The 17323-nt window shown below is 44.5% G+C and overlaps 2 long non-coding RNA genes across 2 annotated transcripts in view; both read right to left on the reverse strand.

The window, feature by feature from the left end:
• Positions 1 to 2998: 2998 nt before the first annotated feature.
• The window catches only part of LOC132210062 (uncharacterized), a 151490-nt gene continuing 137165 nt past the window's right edge, over positions 2999 to 17323 (reverse strand). The window contains exon 3 of the long non-coding RNA XR_009446250.1: positions 2999 to 4391. This is a non-coding gene — a long non-coding RNA (uncharacterized LOC132210062). The remainder of the gene's footprint in view (positions 4392 to 17323) is intronic.
• On the reverse strand, positions 9294 to 16141 carry LOC132210065 (uncharacterized). Its single transcript, XR_009446252.1, has 3 exons — positions 16088 to 16141; positions 15689 to 15761; positions 9294 to 9407 (listed from the first exon to the last, which is right to left on the reverse strand). It is a non-coding gene; the product is annotated as an uncharacterized LOC132210065 (long non-coding RNA).

Here is a 17323-nt window from a genome sequence, read left to right on the forward strand (position 1 = left end):
TAACACAGCAGGCCAAGCAGCATCAGAGGAGCAGGAAGGCTAACGTTTCGGGCCGAGACCCTTCTTCCGTTGTAAACAGCTTAGTTGTAGATCTGAAGCATGACTATTACAACAGGGATGTCCCCATTTAACAGTACAATGAATGAGCCTACTTCACATGGACTGAGCAGTTTAAGAAGATGGGGGTTGACTACCACCTTCTCAAGGAGAATTAAGGATGTACGACAAATGCTGACCTCGTAAGCAGTGATAACAGACCATGAAAGAAAAAAATTCTCAGCCTACAGCTTTTGTAGTACTCAGTGCATTCAGCCAGTTCTGGAGTGAGTGGCATGAACTGAATACTGACATGTATGATGGTAGCAATCTCAGGAAGAACCAAGGGAAATCACCTACTCAACACTTCAGGTGAAAGTTTTTGTAAAGACAAGACTGAAGCATTTGGACAACGGGCTCATTTTGGAGTCTCCAACTCCTGGTTCCTTTATAAAATCCCTACAATGTAAAACAGGCCATTCAGCCCATACCAACTCTGAAGAGTATCCCACTCAAGCCCACCACCCTACCCTGTTACCCTACATTCCCCATGGCTAACCCACCTAACCTGCACATCCCTGGTCACTCTGGGCAATTTCCCATGGCCAATCCACCTAGCCTGCACATATTTGGACTATGAGAGGAAACCAGAGCACCCGAAGGCAACCCACGCAGACACTCAGAGAATGTACAAACTACACACAGACTTTTGCCTGCGGGTGGAATCAAACCCAAGTCCTGGTGCTGTGAGGCAGAAGTGCTAGCCACTGAGCCACCGTGCCTTTGTTCAATTATTCACAAACATTCATGGCTGAATAATGTAGCTTCATCAGGTTAGCACCTCGTTATGGCTGGCACTGCTTGTTCATGCCATGCTAACAGTGAGGAAGATGCCAGGTTAGTTTGGGTGGTTAGAATCTGCCGCTGCTGTTGGCTGGCAGCATCTGTGGATACTTACCATTGGCCTTTGAGATCTTCTCTGAGCCTATCTCAATTAACACAGTTGTATTGCCGTAAAATGGAATGGATGCTGTCACCCCAGCATGTCGACCTCTATGACAAGACCAGCATTCACTGACCATCCTTAATTGCCCTTCAGGTGATTAAATTGTTAGGCCATCTTGGAGGGCAGTTAAGACTCAACTATTATCTTTCTTTCAGTCCATTGATATTGCTCCCTACATTAGTCCCACATCCCACATCAGGCACATAGCCTTGAATGTATGACACTTCTAGGGCTCATTCAAGTATTTTTAATGGTTGTGAGGTTTCACATCTCAACTATCCTCCTAGGAAGTGTCTTCCAGATCCTCACTCTTCTCCCAGGTAAAATGCCTTCCCCAAAATCATTCTAAACCTCCTGCCTTTCACTTTAATCTTATGTTATTGACCCTATAACTGAGAGGTTCATAATCTTTTACACCTGTATTAGGTTCCTCCTCAAACTTCCCTGCTCCAAAGAAAACAACTCAAGCATATCCAGCCTCTCTTCATAGCTGCAATGCTCCACTCCTGGCAGCATCCTGGTGAATTTCCTTGGCACCCCTGCAGTATTGATTTGTGTCTGGAGTCATAAGTAGGCCAAACTAAGTGAGGATGGAAGATTTCCTTACTTAAAGAATATTAGTGAATTAGATGAGGTTTTCAACGACAGAAAAAATTCATTGTATGACCATTATTACTGGTTTTATAATTCCAGATTTATTTTTATTGCATACAAATTCTACCATCAGACATGGTGCAATTTGAACACTTATTTGTGAAACATCAGAAGTTAGCAATCAGGTACAGCAGACAATCAGGAAGGTGAATGGAATGTTGGCCCCTTTTTTCAAGGGGCTTGGATATAAGAATAGAGAAGCCATACTGCTATTACATAAGGTGTTGGTGAGATCATATCTGGAGTGCTGTGAACAGTTTTGGTCCCCTTACTTAAGGAAAGACATTTTTATTGGCAACAGTTTAGAGAAGGTTCACTCAGAGGATCCCCAGAATGAATGGATTGTCTTATGAGCTAAGGCTGAACAGGTTAGGCCTCTAGTCATTGGGAATCAGAAGAATGGGAAGTGATTTAATTGAAACATAAGGATTTATAAGGAGCCTGGTTTGGTAAATGCTGAGACAAAAGACCTCCTCATGGGAGAGTCTAGGACCAAGTGGGCATGGTCCAAGAATAAAGAGGTGCCAATTTATGACTGACATGAGAAGAAATTTCTTCTATCGTAAGGTTGAGTGTCTTTGGAGCTCCTTGCCATGGAGAACTGTGGGGGCAGATTCCTTGTGTTTATTTATGGCTGAGATTCTTAATCGATAGGGGAAGTGTAGGGTTACAGGGATAGTCCAGGAAAGTTGGTGTGAGTAATGTCAGATCAGTCAAGATCCTATTGAATAGTGGAGGACGCTAGAGGGACTGAATGGCCAACTCCTGTTCCTATTTCTTATGGTGTTATCCCTATAGGTTTAACCGGGGCATCTGGATTACTCTGTTCAATGATATTATCATTGTGTTATGGCCTCCTGCAATCAAGACCTGCGGGATGGTCATCGCAAACAATATATAATTGACAATGCTTCCAGTAAGGATTAGATTTCAAACATGGAAAGTAGAGGTGGGAATAGGCTACTTTGTTCATCAGACCCGCTCATTTAATATGATCATGGTTGATCCTCCATCTCAGTGCTATACCACACTCTCTCCCCATACCGCTTTACATCTTTAATGTCTAGAGATCTATGTATTCCTTTCTTAAACATGTGACTGACACCAAATACTAACAATCTATTGTGATGATAACAAACTGTGAGGCTGGATGAACACAGCAGGCCAAGCAGCATCTCAGGAGCACAAAAGCTGACGTTTCGGGCCTAGACCCTTCATCAGATGAAGGGTCTAGGCCCGAAACGTCAGCTTTTGTGCTCCTGAGATGCTGCTTGGCCTGCTGTGTTCATCCAGCCTCACAGTTTGTTATCTTGGAATTCTCCAGCATCTGCAGTTCCCATTATCTCTGAATCTATTGTGATGACTTTTCTATCACTCATTTAGATTGATGTAAACTACCTAATGCTCTATTGATCATGATGCGATACTCTACAAAACCATGAGTCATCAGTTACATTAGATAATCAACCTTATTTTTGTCATAATCAAGTGATATTTCCTTGCCAACAAGTGTGCCGACAGTGATGACCCACAGGGATCACGCAATGAGTGACTCAGCATGACATATGATTAATAAATGGCTCTTTCATGGGTCGGACATTTTGTCCCCTAGAAGAAGGTTGCATTTTGTTTAGTTTGCATAATTATAGTCATAATCTTCCAGCCAGCTCCAAAATTCCAGCTGTTCTTCAGGGCAAAAGTGAAGAATGTTTACAACCTTCTAAATCCCTTCATGATAAATTTCTTTTATCATCACTTTAACTTCCATTGCCTGCACAAAGCATGGGAGACAGATTCCAGTTCTTACTGCAATGTAATAATTATCACAGACAGTGCCAGCAGATCCACTGTGGTGTTGTTGATGGAAGGAGAATGCACATTTCTAAACTTTCCAGGTGCAGCCTGCATTGGCAAGATAAAAAAAGTAATGACTAATTCCCAGATGTTTAATGGAAATTAAGACTGTGTGATTTTCAATAAAAGGTTCAAAAGTTTGTAATGTGGAATAATTTTATTAGATCTCCTCATTACCATTTGTGCTGTCGGGAAAACAATCATCATTGATACTATTCTAACAAATTGAACTAGCATAGAAATGACGGATTAAATAGCATCCTGCTGTACTATAACTATAGAGACGGCACAGTGGCTCAATGGTTAGCACTGCTGCCTCTCAGCACCAGGGATCCAGGTTCAATTCCACCCTTGGGTGACTGTCTGTGTGGAATTTGCACTTTCTCTCCATGTCTGCATGGGTTTCCTCCCGGTGCTCCAGTTTCCTTCCACCATCCTAAAATATGCAGGTTAGGTGGATTGGCCATGGTAAATTGCACATAGTGTTTAGGGATGTGTAGATTAGGGGGCTGGGTCTGCATGGGATGCTCTGTGTCAGTGCAGTCTTGTTGGGCCAAAGGGCCTGTTTCCACACTGTAGGATTCTAAAAATGATATTATGTATATAAAAATGTACAGCACACTAAGGTGATGATGTGCTCTGTCTGGAGCACACAGCCAGTCTCCCCAGACTGATCCAAGTATCAGAATATCATCTTCGGTAGTCCCGTCTTCTGTTCCTGGTTGAAGAACTGGCTGCATTGTTTCTGTGCTCCATCTCCAGCAGAAGGTTGCATATCAGAGGCAGAGACATGGTTGGAATGATTTGCTCTTGTCTTCCAGTGACCGTCTTTGTAAGGCATCTGGATTCTCAAACACAAAGAGGAACATGAGAGTCTCAAAGATGCAGCTGTCATTACCATCTCCCAATGTACCACTGCAAATAGAACATAGAACATTACAGCACAGTACAGGCCCTTTGGCCCTTGATGTTGTGCTGTGGAATAATCCCAATCCAAAATTAAAATAACCTAACCTACATTCCCCTCAATTCACTGCTGTCCATGTGCATGTCCAGCAGTCGCTTAAATGTCACTAATGACTCTGCTTCCACGACTACCACTGGTAAACTATTCCATGAGCTCAACTCTCTGGGTGAAGAACCTCCCTCTGATGTCTTCTCTATACCTTCCTCCTAACACCTTAAAACTGACCCCTCGTGGTAGTCAATCCTGCCCTGGGGAAGAGTCTCTGGCTATCGACTTTATCCATGCCTCTCATTACCTTGTACACCTCGATCAGGTCACCTCTCTTCCTCTTTTTCTCTCCAGAGAGAAAAGTCTGAGCTCAGTCAATCTCTCCTCGTAAGACAAGCCCTCCAGTCCAGGCAGCATCCTAGTAAACCTCCTTTGCACCCTCTCCAAAGCCTCCACATCTTTCCGATAATAGGCTAACCAGAACTGGACATAATATTCCAAGTGTGGTCTCACCAGGGTTTTGGAGAGCTGCAGCATAACCTCGCGGCTCTTAAACTCAATTCCCCCTGTTAATGAAAGCCAAAACACCATATGCTTTCTGAACAACCTTATCCACCTGGGTGGCAACTTTAGCTCAGTACTTTGCATTCCGGTTACTCCTACCAAAGTGCATCACCTCACACTTAGAACATAGAACATAGAACAGTACGGCACAGAACAGGCCCTTCAGCCCACAATGTTGTGCCGACCATTGATCCTCATGTATGCACCCTCAAATTTCTGTGACCATATACATATCCAGCAGTCTCTTAAATGACCCCAATGACCTTGCTTCCACAACTGCTGCTGGCAACGCATTCCATGCTCTCACAACTCTCTGCGTAAAGAACCTGCCTCTGACATCCCCTCTATACTTTCCACCAACCAGCTTAAAACTATGACCCCTCGTGCTAGCCATTTCTGCCCTGGGAAATAGTCTCTGGCTATCAACTCTATCTATGCCTCTCATTATCTTGTATACCTCAATTAGGTCCCCTCTCCTCCTCCTTTTCTCCAATGAAAAGAGACCGAGCTCAGTCAACCTCTCTTCATAAGATAAGCCCTCCAGTCCAGGCAGCATCCTGGTAAACCTCCTCTGAACCCTCTCCAAAGCATCCACATCTTTCCTATAATAGGGCGCCCAGAACTGGACGCAGTATTCCAAGTGCGGTCTAACCAAAGTTTTATAGAGCTGCAACAAGATCTCACAACTCTTAAACTCAATCCCACTGTTAATGAAAGCCAAAACACCATATGCTTTCTTAACAACCCTGTCCACTTGGGTGGCCATTTTAAGGGATCTATGCATCTGCACACCAAGATCCCTCTGTTCCTCCACGCTGCCAAGAATCCTATCCTTAATCCTGTACTCAGCTTTCAAATTCAACCTTCCAAAATGCATCACCTCGCATTTATCCAGGTTGAACTCCATCTGCCACCTCTCAGCCCATCTCTGCATGCTGTCAATGTCCCGCTGCAGCCTACAACAGCCCTCTACACTGTCAACGACACCTCCGACCTTTGTGTCGTCTGCAAACTTGCTGACCCATCCTTCAATTCCCTCGTCCAAGTCATTAATAAAAATTACAAACAGTAGAGGCCCAAGGACAGAGCCCTGTGGAACTCCACTCACCACTGACTTCCAGGCAGAATATTTTCCTTCTACTACCACTCGCTGTCTTCTGTTGGCCAGCCAATTCTGTATCCAAGCAGCTAAGTTCCCCTGTATCCCATTCCTCCTGACCTTCTGAATGAGCCTACCATGGGGAACCTTATCAAATGCCTTACTTGTCCACATTAAACTCCATTTGCCACCTCTCAGCCCAGCTCTGCAGCTTATCTATGTCTCTCTGCAATCTACAGCATCCTTCGTCGCTATCCACAACTCCACCGACCTTGGTGTCATCTGCAAATTTACTAACCCTAACCCAACACAGACCCTTGCAGCACACAACTAGTAACTGGTCTCCAGGATGAACATTTCCCATCAACTACCACCCTCTGTCTTCTTTCAGAAAGCCAATTTCTGATCCAAACTGCTATATCTCCCACAATCCCATTCCTCCGCATTTTGTACAATAGCCTACTGTGGGGAACCTTATTGAACGCCTTGCTGAAATCCATATACACCACATCAACCAGTTTACTCTCATCTACCTGTTTGGTCACCTTCTCAAAGAACTCAATAAGGTTTGTGAGGCACGACCTACCCTTCACAAAACTGTGCTGACTATCCTGAATCAATTTATTCTTTTCTAGATGATTATAAATCCCATCTCTTATCACCTTTTCCAACACTTTACCAACAACTGAAGTAAGGCTCACTGGTCTATAGTTACCAGGGTTGTCTCTACTCCCTTTCTTGAACAGGGGAACCACATTTGCTATCCTCTAGTCGTCTGGCACTATTCCTGTAGGCAATGACGAGTTAAAGATCAATGCCAAAGGCTTGGCAATCTCCTCCATGGCTTCCCAGAGGATCCTAGAATAAATCCCATCCGGCCCAGGGGACTTATCTATCTTCACACTCTGTAAGATTTATAATGCCTCTTCCTTGTGAACCTCAATCCCACCTCGTCTAGTAGCCTGTATCTCAGTATTCTCCTCGACAACATTGTCATTTTCTAGAGTGAATACTGTCAAAAAATGTTCATTTAGTGCTTCCCCTATCTCCTCTGACTCCACACACAAATTACCACTACTATCCTTGATTGGCCCTAATCTTACACTCGTCATTCTTTTATTCCTTAAATACCTTTAGAAAGTTTTAGGGTTTACCCTGATCCTATCCGACAACAACTTCTCATGTCTCCTCATGGCTCGTCTAAGCTCTCTCTTTGGGTCTTTCCTGGCTACCTTGTAGTCCTCAAGTGCCCTAACTGAGCCTTCACATCTCATCCTAACATAAGCCTCCTTCTTCCTCTTGACCAGAGATTCCATTTCCTTCGTAAACCACGGCTCCTGCACTCTACAGCTTCCTCCCTGCCTGACAGGTGCATACTTATCTAGGACACACAGGTGCTTTTCCTTGAATAAGCTCCACATTTCTAATGTGCCCATCCCCTGCAGTTTCCTTCCCCATCCTATGCTCCCTAAATCTTGCCTAATCTCATTGTAATTGCCTTTCCCCCAGCTATAACTCTTGCTCACCGGTATACAACTATCCCTTTCCATCACTAAAGTAAACATAACAGAATTGTGATCGCTATCACCAAAGTGCTCACCTACTTCCAAATCTAACACCTGGCCAGACTCATTACCCAGTACCAAATCTAATGTGGCTTCCCCCCTTGTTGGCCTGTCTACATACTGTGTCAGGAAGCCCTCCTGCACACGCTGGACAAAAACTGACCCATCTATAGCACTTGAGCTATATTGTTCCCAGTCAATATTTGGAAAGTTGAAGTCCCCCATGACAACTACCCTGTCTCTCTCACTCCTATCGAGAATCATCTTTGCTATCCTTTCCTCGACATCTCTGGAACTATTCGGAGGCCTATAGAAAACGCCCGACAGGGTGACCTCTCCTTTCCTGTTTCTAACCTCAGCCCATACTACCTCAGTTGACGAGTCCCCAAACATCCTTTCCGCAACTGTAATACTGTCCTTGACCAACAATGCCACACCTCCCCCTCTTTTACCATCTTCTCTATTCTTACTGAAACATCTAACCCCCAGAATCTGCAATGACCATTCCTGTCCCTGCTCTAGCCATGTCTCCGAAATGGCCACAACATCGAAGTCCCAGGTACCAACCCATGCTGCAAGTTCACCCACCTTATTCCGGACGCTCCTGGCATTGAAGTAGACACACTTCAAACCAACTTCTTGCTTGCCAGTGCCATCTTGCGTCCCTGAAACTTTATTTTGGACCTCCATACTCTCAACCTTTTCTGTACTCAAACTACAATTTTGGTTCCCGTCCCCCTGCTGAATTAGTTTAAACCCACCCAAAAAGCCTTAGCAAACTTCCCCCCCAGGATATCGGTACCCCTCTGGTTCAGGTGAAGACCATCTTGCTTGGAGAGGTCCCACCTACCCCAGAAGGAGCCCCAATTATCCAAGAATCCAAAACCCTCCCTCCTGCACCATCCCTGTAGCCACGTATTCAACTCCTCTCTCTCCCTATTCCTCGCCTCACTAGCATGTGGCTCGGGCAACAAACTAGAGAGAACAACTCTGTATATCTGAGAAAGAATTCAGTATTGTAAATCACTTGCATGTTGATGGAATAGCACCTTTTTTACTGATGTAATTGGCTGTGTTACAATAAGTTCCCCTCAGCATGACATGTGTACAGTGCATTGTTCCCTGCACTGTTGAGAAGCAATAACTGCAGCACTGACTTCATCACAGGAAAACAAATTGAATGGGTGTGAACAAAAACAAAACAAAACTGGCACAAAACATTGACGGGCCACAGTTTTGGCGCATTTATGGGCGATCAGTTGATAGATTCCACACAGAGCACAAGTGATTCCTTCAAAACAGCCAGTTTCACAGACATTCAAAGTAGCTTCCACTTTGACAGCCACTACGACAGGACTGCCATCACATTCCTTCAGTGTGCAGGCCCCGTCCAGCAGCTGGCATAGTTCAGTGAGAGCAACATTGACAGCTTGTGTCAACACTGCACCTCAATTATCTGGAGGAAATGGCATTGACAACAAAAGACTCTTGTTCCATTGTGTCTCTCGGACATGCTGAGGGTTCCTTCAGCTACACCACTTCATGTTGAGGCTTTTAGGCATCTACTGGGTCTTGCTGCTGGTGCATCTCTTCTTCATCTATTACTCTACATCTTTGCTGCTGCAGCAATAACCTCTGTTGTTGCTGGACCGATCAGTCACATTTGCCACAAAACTGTGTTGGAAAGCAGAAGAAACAGAACAGGACCTTAGCAATGCGAGTAGCAACCACTTTACATACTCCGCCATACAGAGGGACATGGGACATTCTGACAACGAGGGCCATGGATGACTCATCTCAGCACGTTGACATTGGACTTTAGTCCAATGCACCACCAGTCATCTAGCAAAGAGCTGGCTAGATATGATGTAAATACTGCATGAGTCTTGAACCCTTGTCCTTCACAGGCCATATCATCACAGAAGTCATCATTACATGTGAGAAAGTCTTGCATTATGCATCCAATTCAGGTTGAAAGAAATCAGTTCCATTCTAGGAGTTGTTCCATTAGCTGTATGTACTGTTTCCTGCAGTGCCCCTTTTAATACGACCTAGGATTACTTCTGCTTCACAGAGATCTCTGTTTTCAATTTGTAAAGACCAATGACATGGTCAATTTGCTCGTGACCAGCATTTTCACCCCACACACTTGTACGCTGCATGCATTTAACATGCCAGTGATAATGTTTGCAAATGATTTCAACCAGCATTCTGAAATGCTTGAATGATGTAATTTTTCTTTTGAAGGATCTCTCATTACTTGGAAATGGTTGCAGTTATTTTCTATTCATGGTTTGTATTTAGCACTCAATGGATTGTGGAAAGTAATATACCTTCCATTCAACACTGAATGTACCTGGCTCAGCCCCAGTTGTTAGGCCTACCCCTAAATGGGGCGGCACGGTGGCTCAATGGTTAGCACTGCACCCTCACAGCACCAAGGACCCAGGTTCAATTCCAGCCTCAGGTGACTGTGCAAACTCCACACAGGCATTCTTGCTGTGTCTGCGTGGGTTTCCTCCGGGTGCTCCGGTTTCCTCCCACAATCCAAAGATGTGTAGGCTAGGTGTATTGGCCATGCTAAATTGCCCATACTGTTCAGGGGTATGTGGGTTATAGGGGGATGGGTCTGGGTGGGATGTTTCAAGGGGCGGTGTGGACTTGTTGGGCCGAAGGGCCTGTTTCACACTGTAGGGAATCTAATCTAATCTAAACCTCCATGTTTCTTTCTGCCTTGCAGTGCCTGGACAATCCACACTTATTGAATTTCCATTTGTTCCCATCGACCACCTTGAACTACAACTCCAAATCTTATCCTGACACCTGAGCCCAGTGACTACACTTCCGTCATGCCCACCATTGTCCATTGTGTCAAGCAGTCTCCTGTCAAGGCCACAGTGTGGATGACATCCTACCTACACACACACTTTCCACAACATCCCATGTCCACAGGATCACCAATAGCTCCCTCACAGTTTTTATTGAACATCCCCCTCACTTTGCCATCCTCCACAACCCAAGTTGTTGCCTGCAATCTGCAGTGTTGATTCCTCCTCGCTACTACAGCAGTGACCCCAAATGCCATGACCCATCCCATTGACTGTTTAGTGTGTACAGCCCTGCTTGATGCCTGACCAGATCACTGACTGATCTCTGCACTTCTCTGCAGCTGATCAGTTAATGCCCTGAAAGCTTGAACTAGATTTGCAGGACTGCCTGTGGCCCACTCCATGGTCTGTAGTGAGATTGACCCTCGAGCAAGTTGCCCCAGGCAGTTGGTTGGCCATGTCCTGTGCCTGAAGAGATAGTCGATACTGCCATTGGCTGACTGCAGTGGAATTCCATTTATTGACAGCATCCCTCCTTGGTTTAACAGAATATCTTTCCCCTGAGACATGGCCATTTGATTGAGGTGAAGGCAGTGTGTTTGCTGCACATGCTACTAGCACATGCAGAGAGATTGACATAACACTGCACCATTCAGCAAGACCATTGATTAATTACTGCTGATAAACATGACAAACTGCCTGGTTTTGTGTCTGCACTAAACAGCAGTGCAAAACAAACGTACAGTGGTACTTTAAATGCAGCTGGGGGTGCAATGCAAGACAGGGCAGGCAGAGATGTTGGGAGCATGCAGGTAGGCAATATCCAAGTGAGTACCAAGACAGCAAACGAGAAGTCCTGTGATTTGGGTACCTGTCTGTGCAGGCAAAGTGTCCTTGAGTAGCCTGGCATTGAGAGGTACCAAGGCACAGCATTAAAGTGCAGAAGTGCACTGTAAGTGGATAGGTGATGTGCCATGATGGTACAGAGAGGTTGGGTGCCAGTGTTCATGGACCCAGGTGAGTGTAACCACTGGTCTGGAGCTTGTCTTGAGATGTTTGGTACAAGGTGTCCAAGATGAAGGTCCTAGGAGCAGGCAGAGGGCTAGAGTCACCAGGTCGCCTCACTGACTTTTTCAGCTTGGGATCTCTTGGCATTTGGTTTCTATCTGACAGGTAGTAGAATAGAAGAGTGCCTCTTAATAAAGTGAGATTAAATAATAATGAGAATGATAATGAGTGGTAACAGCTGTTAAAAGGATTCACATGCTCACTAGCAAGAATCTTGTCTCGGCATCCAGTACTTAGTAAGGAAATATGATTTGTTGGTCCTGGTATTAAAGACCTGAATTGGCTTGCAACCATCGAAATGATACAGCACATAAGTGGGGCATTTGGCTCATCTTGCCCATGTTGACCCAAAGTCACCCAGAAGCCCTTTCTAATCCCATTTTCCCACACATGGCCCATAACAACTTACAGCACTCAAGGTGTGGATCCTGGTACTTTTTAAGAGTTTAAGTTCTCTGCTTCCACCCCCATCACAGGCAGCAAGTTCCAGACACCCAACAACCTCTGTTTAAAAAGGTTTTTCCTTATGTCACCTCTGATCCTCCTGCCACTTAGTTTGAATCTATGACCCTTGGGTTTGAGCTCTCTGCCAAGGGAAACATGTTCCTCCTGTCTATCTCTACCCTCAATTTTGCATACCTCAATCATGTCACCCCTCAGCCTTCTCTGTTCTAAGGAAACCTCTCAAGCCTCTCCAACCTCTCCTTGTAGCAACAATTCTCCAGCCCTGGCAACATTCTAGTCAATCTTCTCCGCACTCTCTCTAAAACAAATATGTCTTTCCTGTAATGTGCATAATGCTCCTGTTGTGTCTTACACAGTTTCATCATTAAATCACAGCTTTTGTATTTTCGATCTCTGCCAATCAATGAAAGAATTCAATATGCCTTCTTCATAACCTTATCTACCTGTACTGCGACCATTAGGAGCCTGTGCACTTGCCCGCCAAGATGTCTCATTTCATCGACCCCTCTCAGTATACTACAGTTTATTGTGTGTTCCCTTTTACTGTTTGATCTCCCTAAATACGTTACCTCACACTTACCAGAATTGAGCCCCACCTGTCACTTTCCTGCCCACTCCACAAATCACCTATGTCATTTTGGAGCTTATAGGTATCCCTTCATTATCCACAATTTTTGTGTCATCTGCAAATTTCCCAATTGTGTCCCTGTGTTCAAGTCCAAATTGTTAATGTATAAAACAAACAGCAGGGGTCCCAACACTAAGCCCTGTGGAACACCAATTGAAACAGCTTTCCATTCACAAAGGCAGACTTCTCATATGATAAGCTTGGATTTCTTGCCATAGCCCTAGAAAGACCTCATCCTCCGTCTCATTCCATGATGATAGCTAGAAGTAATCAAGCAAAATTCTGGATTATCTATCTCCACAACAGTACAATTCTGCTCAGGCCAGTTCTTTTCCATGGGAAATAGCATAGAACAGAAATGATCCTCGAGCACTTAGTTACTTCCAATTATAATTACACAAAAACCTCAAACCAACTTTCAAATTGAGTTGGGAGTGGCAGAGGTTTTATTTCTTTATTCCTTAAAATTGAGTATATACCTTCAGTACAGACACAAAGGGCATAATTTGCTTTTACTATCACCAAAGCAGAATGCGAAGTCCAAAATCAGGCAGGGAATCACAAAGTTATAGAAATAACTGCTTTTTACTCATTTAGACTCTATATGGGGCATGTGTTTCCCCATCCAATTTTCCCCATGTTTAAATGATTCTTTATTGACTTTGATTCACAAATGAACTAGATTTAATGTAAAATTGGCTGCTTTCACAGAACTCTGTTGCACGTATCTATTATTCTGCAAAAAATGTTGCATTTTTAATTATTGATCTTGCTTCAGGCTTACCAACTAATGAGACCTTTTTTTTTAATTTAAGGGAAAAAAAGTTAATGCCAGAAATAAACTTTTGAAAATAATCACTGCCAAGAAGCCCATGTGTAGAGTATATGGATGCAGGCTGTTGATGAGTTTTATTTAGGTTTGAGTTTAATTTCCGCTAATGTCGCTGCCACTTTGATTATGTTAAGCATATTAATGTTAATTTTATAGTAAACTATACTTAGTACAAATGCCAAGCCAGCAAAATTACATGTTTCAACTTGCTTTTTAATGCTTTAATCTTTAATAATCAAGAAAACATTCAATTGTGAGGTGAACACAATTGAAAACCATGCATTCTACACGAACTGCAAGCAATTCACTCTTCTGGAGTTCCAACATTGCTGTGTTGATCAGTAAGGTTTTATGTGGCAGAGAAAACTACAACGTAGAAACTTTGTAAATCAGGGGATCCTGTACTCTTAATGAGTTGCTTGTGGTGCAATATAGTATTGTCCGACACTTTAAGCATTAAGCCTGCATTTAATAAATATGTGAATCCCTAGTACAAGTTGTTTCCACTCTTACAAGTGTGATTTTCACCACCAAGATTCAGGGACAGGTCATTTTAAGAAAAGTTCGTGCCAGATGTGGGAGATCAGGGAACAGTTCAGTGTCCCTGATGAGTACAGATAATGGGAACTGCAGATGTTGGAGAATCCGAGGTAACAAGGTGTGGAGCTGGAGGAACACAGCAGGAAAGCTGACGTTTTGAGCCTAAACACTTCATCAGAAATGGGGGAGGGGAAGAGGGTTCTCAAATAAATAGGGAGGGAGGAGGAGGCGGATCGAAGATGGACAGAGAAGATAGGTGGACAGGAGTCAGACAAGTTAAAGAGGTGGGGATGGAGCCAGTAGAGGTGAGTGTAGCTGGGGAGGTAGGGAGGGGATAGGTCAGTCCGGGGAGGATGGACAGGTCAAGGGGTGGAATGAGGTTGGTAGGAAGGAAATGGGGGTGCAGCTTGAGGTGGGAGGAGGGGATAGGTGAGGGGAAGAACAGGTTAGGAAGGCAGGGATGAAGCTGGGCTGCTTTTGGGATGCAGTGGGGGAGGGGAGATTTTGAAGTTTGTGAAGTCTACCTTAATACCATTGGGCTGCAGGGTTCCCAAGCAGAATATAAGTTCCCACAACCATCGGGTGGCATCGTTGTGGAGGCCCAGAATGGACATGTCGTCTGAGGAATGGGAGGGGGAGTTGAAATGGTTCGTGACTGGGAGGTGCAGTTGTTTATTGCGAACCAAGCGTAGGTGTTCTGCAAAGCGGTCCTCAAGCCTCCGTTTGATTTCCCCGATGTAGAGGAGGCCACGACGGGTACAGTGGATGCAATGTATCATATTAGCAGATGTGCAGGTGAACATCTGCTTGATGTGGAAAGTCTTCTTGGGGCCTGGGATGGGGGTGCGGGAGGAGGTGTGGGGGCAGATGTAGCACTTCCTGCGGGTTGCAGGGAAAAGTACTGGGTGTGGTGGGGCTGGAAGGGAGTGTGGAGCGGACAACGGAATCACAGAGTGGCCCTTCTAGAAAGCAGACAAGGGTCGGGAGGGAAAAATGTCTTTGGGGTGGGGTCGGATTGTCGATGGTGGAAATGTCAGAAGATGATGCGTTGGACCCAGAGATTGGTGGGGTGGTATGTGAAGATGAGGGGGATTCGCTTTTGGTTGTTATTGCAGGGATGAGGTGTGAGGGATGAGTTGCAAGAAATGCAGGAGACACAGTTGAGAGTGTTCCCGGCCAGTGCCGGGGTGGGGGGTGCAAATTGCGGTCCTTGAAAAACGAGGACATCCGAGATGTACAGGCATGGAATGCCTCATCCTCTGAGCAGATGCGGTGGAGGGAATAGGGGATGGCACTTTTGCAGGAAGGTGGGTGGGTGGAGGTGTATTCTAGATAGCTGTGGGAGTCGATGGGCTTGAAACGGATAATGGTTTCTAGGTGGTTGCCTGAGATGGACACAGAGAGGTCCAGGAAGGTGAGGGAGGTGTTAGAGATGGTCCAGGGGTACAGAAGAGAGATTGTTCCACATAACCTACAGAGAGGCAGGCAATACTTGGGCCCATGCAGGTACCCATGGTCAGCCCCTTTGTCTGAAGGAAGTGGGAGGAATGGTATGGAAGAAGCAGCCCAAAAAATTCTGAAGAAAGATCCTTACCAAAAATGTCAGCTTTCCTGATCCTCTGATGCTGCTTGGCCTGCTGTGTTCATCCAGCTTCACACCTTCTTATCTTGAAAAGAAGGGAATTTACATTTTAGTCAGATATTTATAATTTTTGTTCTCTGAGGGTCAGTAATCTTATGAACTCTCATCCCTAGGGATAATAGTGGTTAGGTTATTGAATGTCTTAGGCAGAGGTAGGTAGATGCTTGACTAATGAGGGAAAGCAAAGAATGTTGGGGATAACCAGGAAAGTGAGTTGTGGCTTGAATCTGATCAGCCTCAATGTTATTTAAGAGTGCAGTAGGTAACCATCTCCTGCTCCTATTCTGCACGTTCCTTTTAAGTAGCAAGTTTTTTTTTGTTTTTAATCCAGCTGTTGAAACAAACGCTTACCTCTTCTTCCTTATTCCTTCAAGTATTCTATCCTCTCCCAAGAGTGTATTAGACATTTCAGGCTATATTTAGACAGCTGGCGTCCCTCTGCCTTTTATGACTTATTAACCATGCTATTTATGGAACCTGTCAATAATATGACTTGGTCCCATTCCATTCCCTATATGATGGTAAAAAAGCACAGGGTGATTTTTCTTAATCATGTTAGTTGCTTCTTTCTTTCAGATTCAATCCTGTCAGATTCAATTTATTCTCCAGGCACTTAAGCACATGCTTTAGACTTGACAATGCACTGCACACTGAGGAATGCTATACTGTCGTAGATGCTGGTGTTTGGTACAGATGTTAAATCAGGGTCTGCCCCATCAGTGAACACAATTTTCTGTGGCAGGACTTAAATGAGAAAAGGCATTCTTCCTGGTGTCTAGGCTAAGATTGGTCAGTAGCAAATTAATGTTTGTGAGTTTGCTGTATACAAATTGACTGGCAATCTGCCTCCATTATAACATTGACTATAGTTCAAATGTAAATGGGGCCTGGGATGGGGGTGCGGGAAAGTCTTACGAGGAAAGGCTGAGGGACTTGAGGCTGTTTTCATTAGAGAGAAGAAGGTTGAGAGGTGATTTAATTGAAACATACAAAATAATCAGAGGATTAGATAGGGTGGATAGGGAGAGTCTTTTTCCCAGGATGGTGACGGCGAGCACGAGGGGGCATAGCTTTAAATTGAGGGGTGAAAGATATAGGACAGATGTCAGAGGTCGTTTCTTTATTCAGAGTAGTAAGGGAATGGAACTCTTTGCCTGCAACGATAGTAGATTCGCCAACTTTAGGTACATTTAAGTCATCATTGGACAAGCATATGGACGTACATGGAATAGTGTAGGTTAGATGGGCTTGATCGGTATGACAGGTCGGCACAATGTCGACGGCCAAAGGGCCTGTACTGTGCTGTAATGTTCTATATTCTATAAATCATTTGTTTGGTGACAACCCAGGCATTGGTGGCAGTGGGGAGAGGTGAAGCTTAAAGAAGCAATGTAAGTGCAAGTCTTTAATTCTTTTTCTTAAATTAAAGATCATGGAGTAAAGGTTTAAAACATAGAACATTACAGCATAGTACAGGCCCTTCGGCCCTCGACGTTGTGCCGACCTGTCATACCGATCTCAAGCCCATCTAACCTACACTATTCCATGTACGTCCATATGCTTGTCCAATGATGACTTAAATGTACC

Source organism: Stegostoma tigrinum, chromosome 1 (genome assembly GCF_030684315.1).
Source record: "Stegostoma tigrinum isolate sSteTig4 chromosome 1, sSteTig4.hap1, whole genome shotgun sequence".
Lineage (NCBI taxonomy): Eukaryota > Metazoa > Chordata > Chondrichthyes > Orectolobiformes > Stegostomatidae > Stegostoma > Stegostoma tigrinum.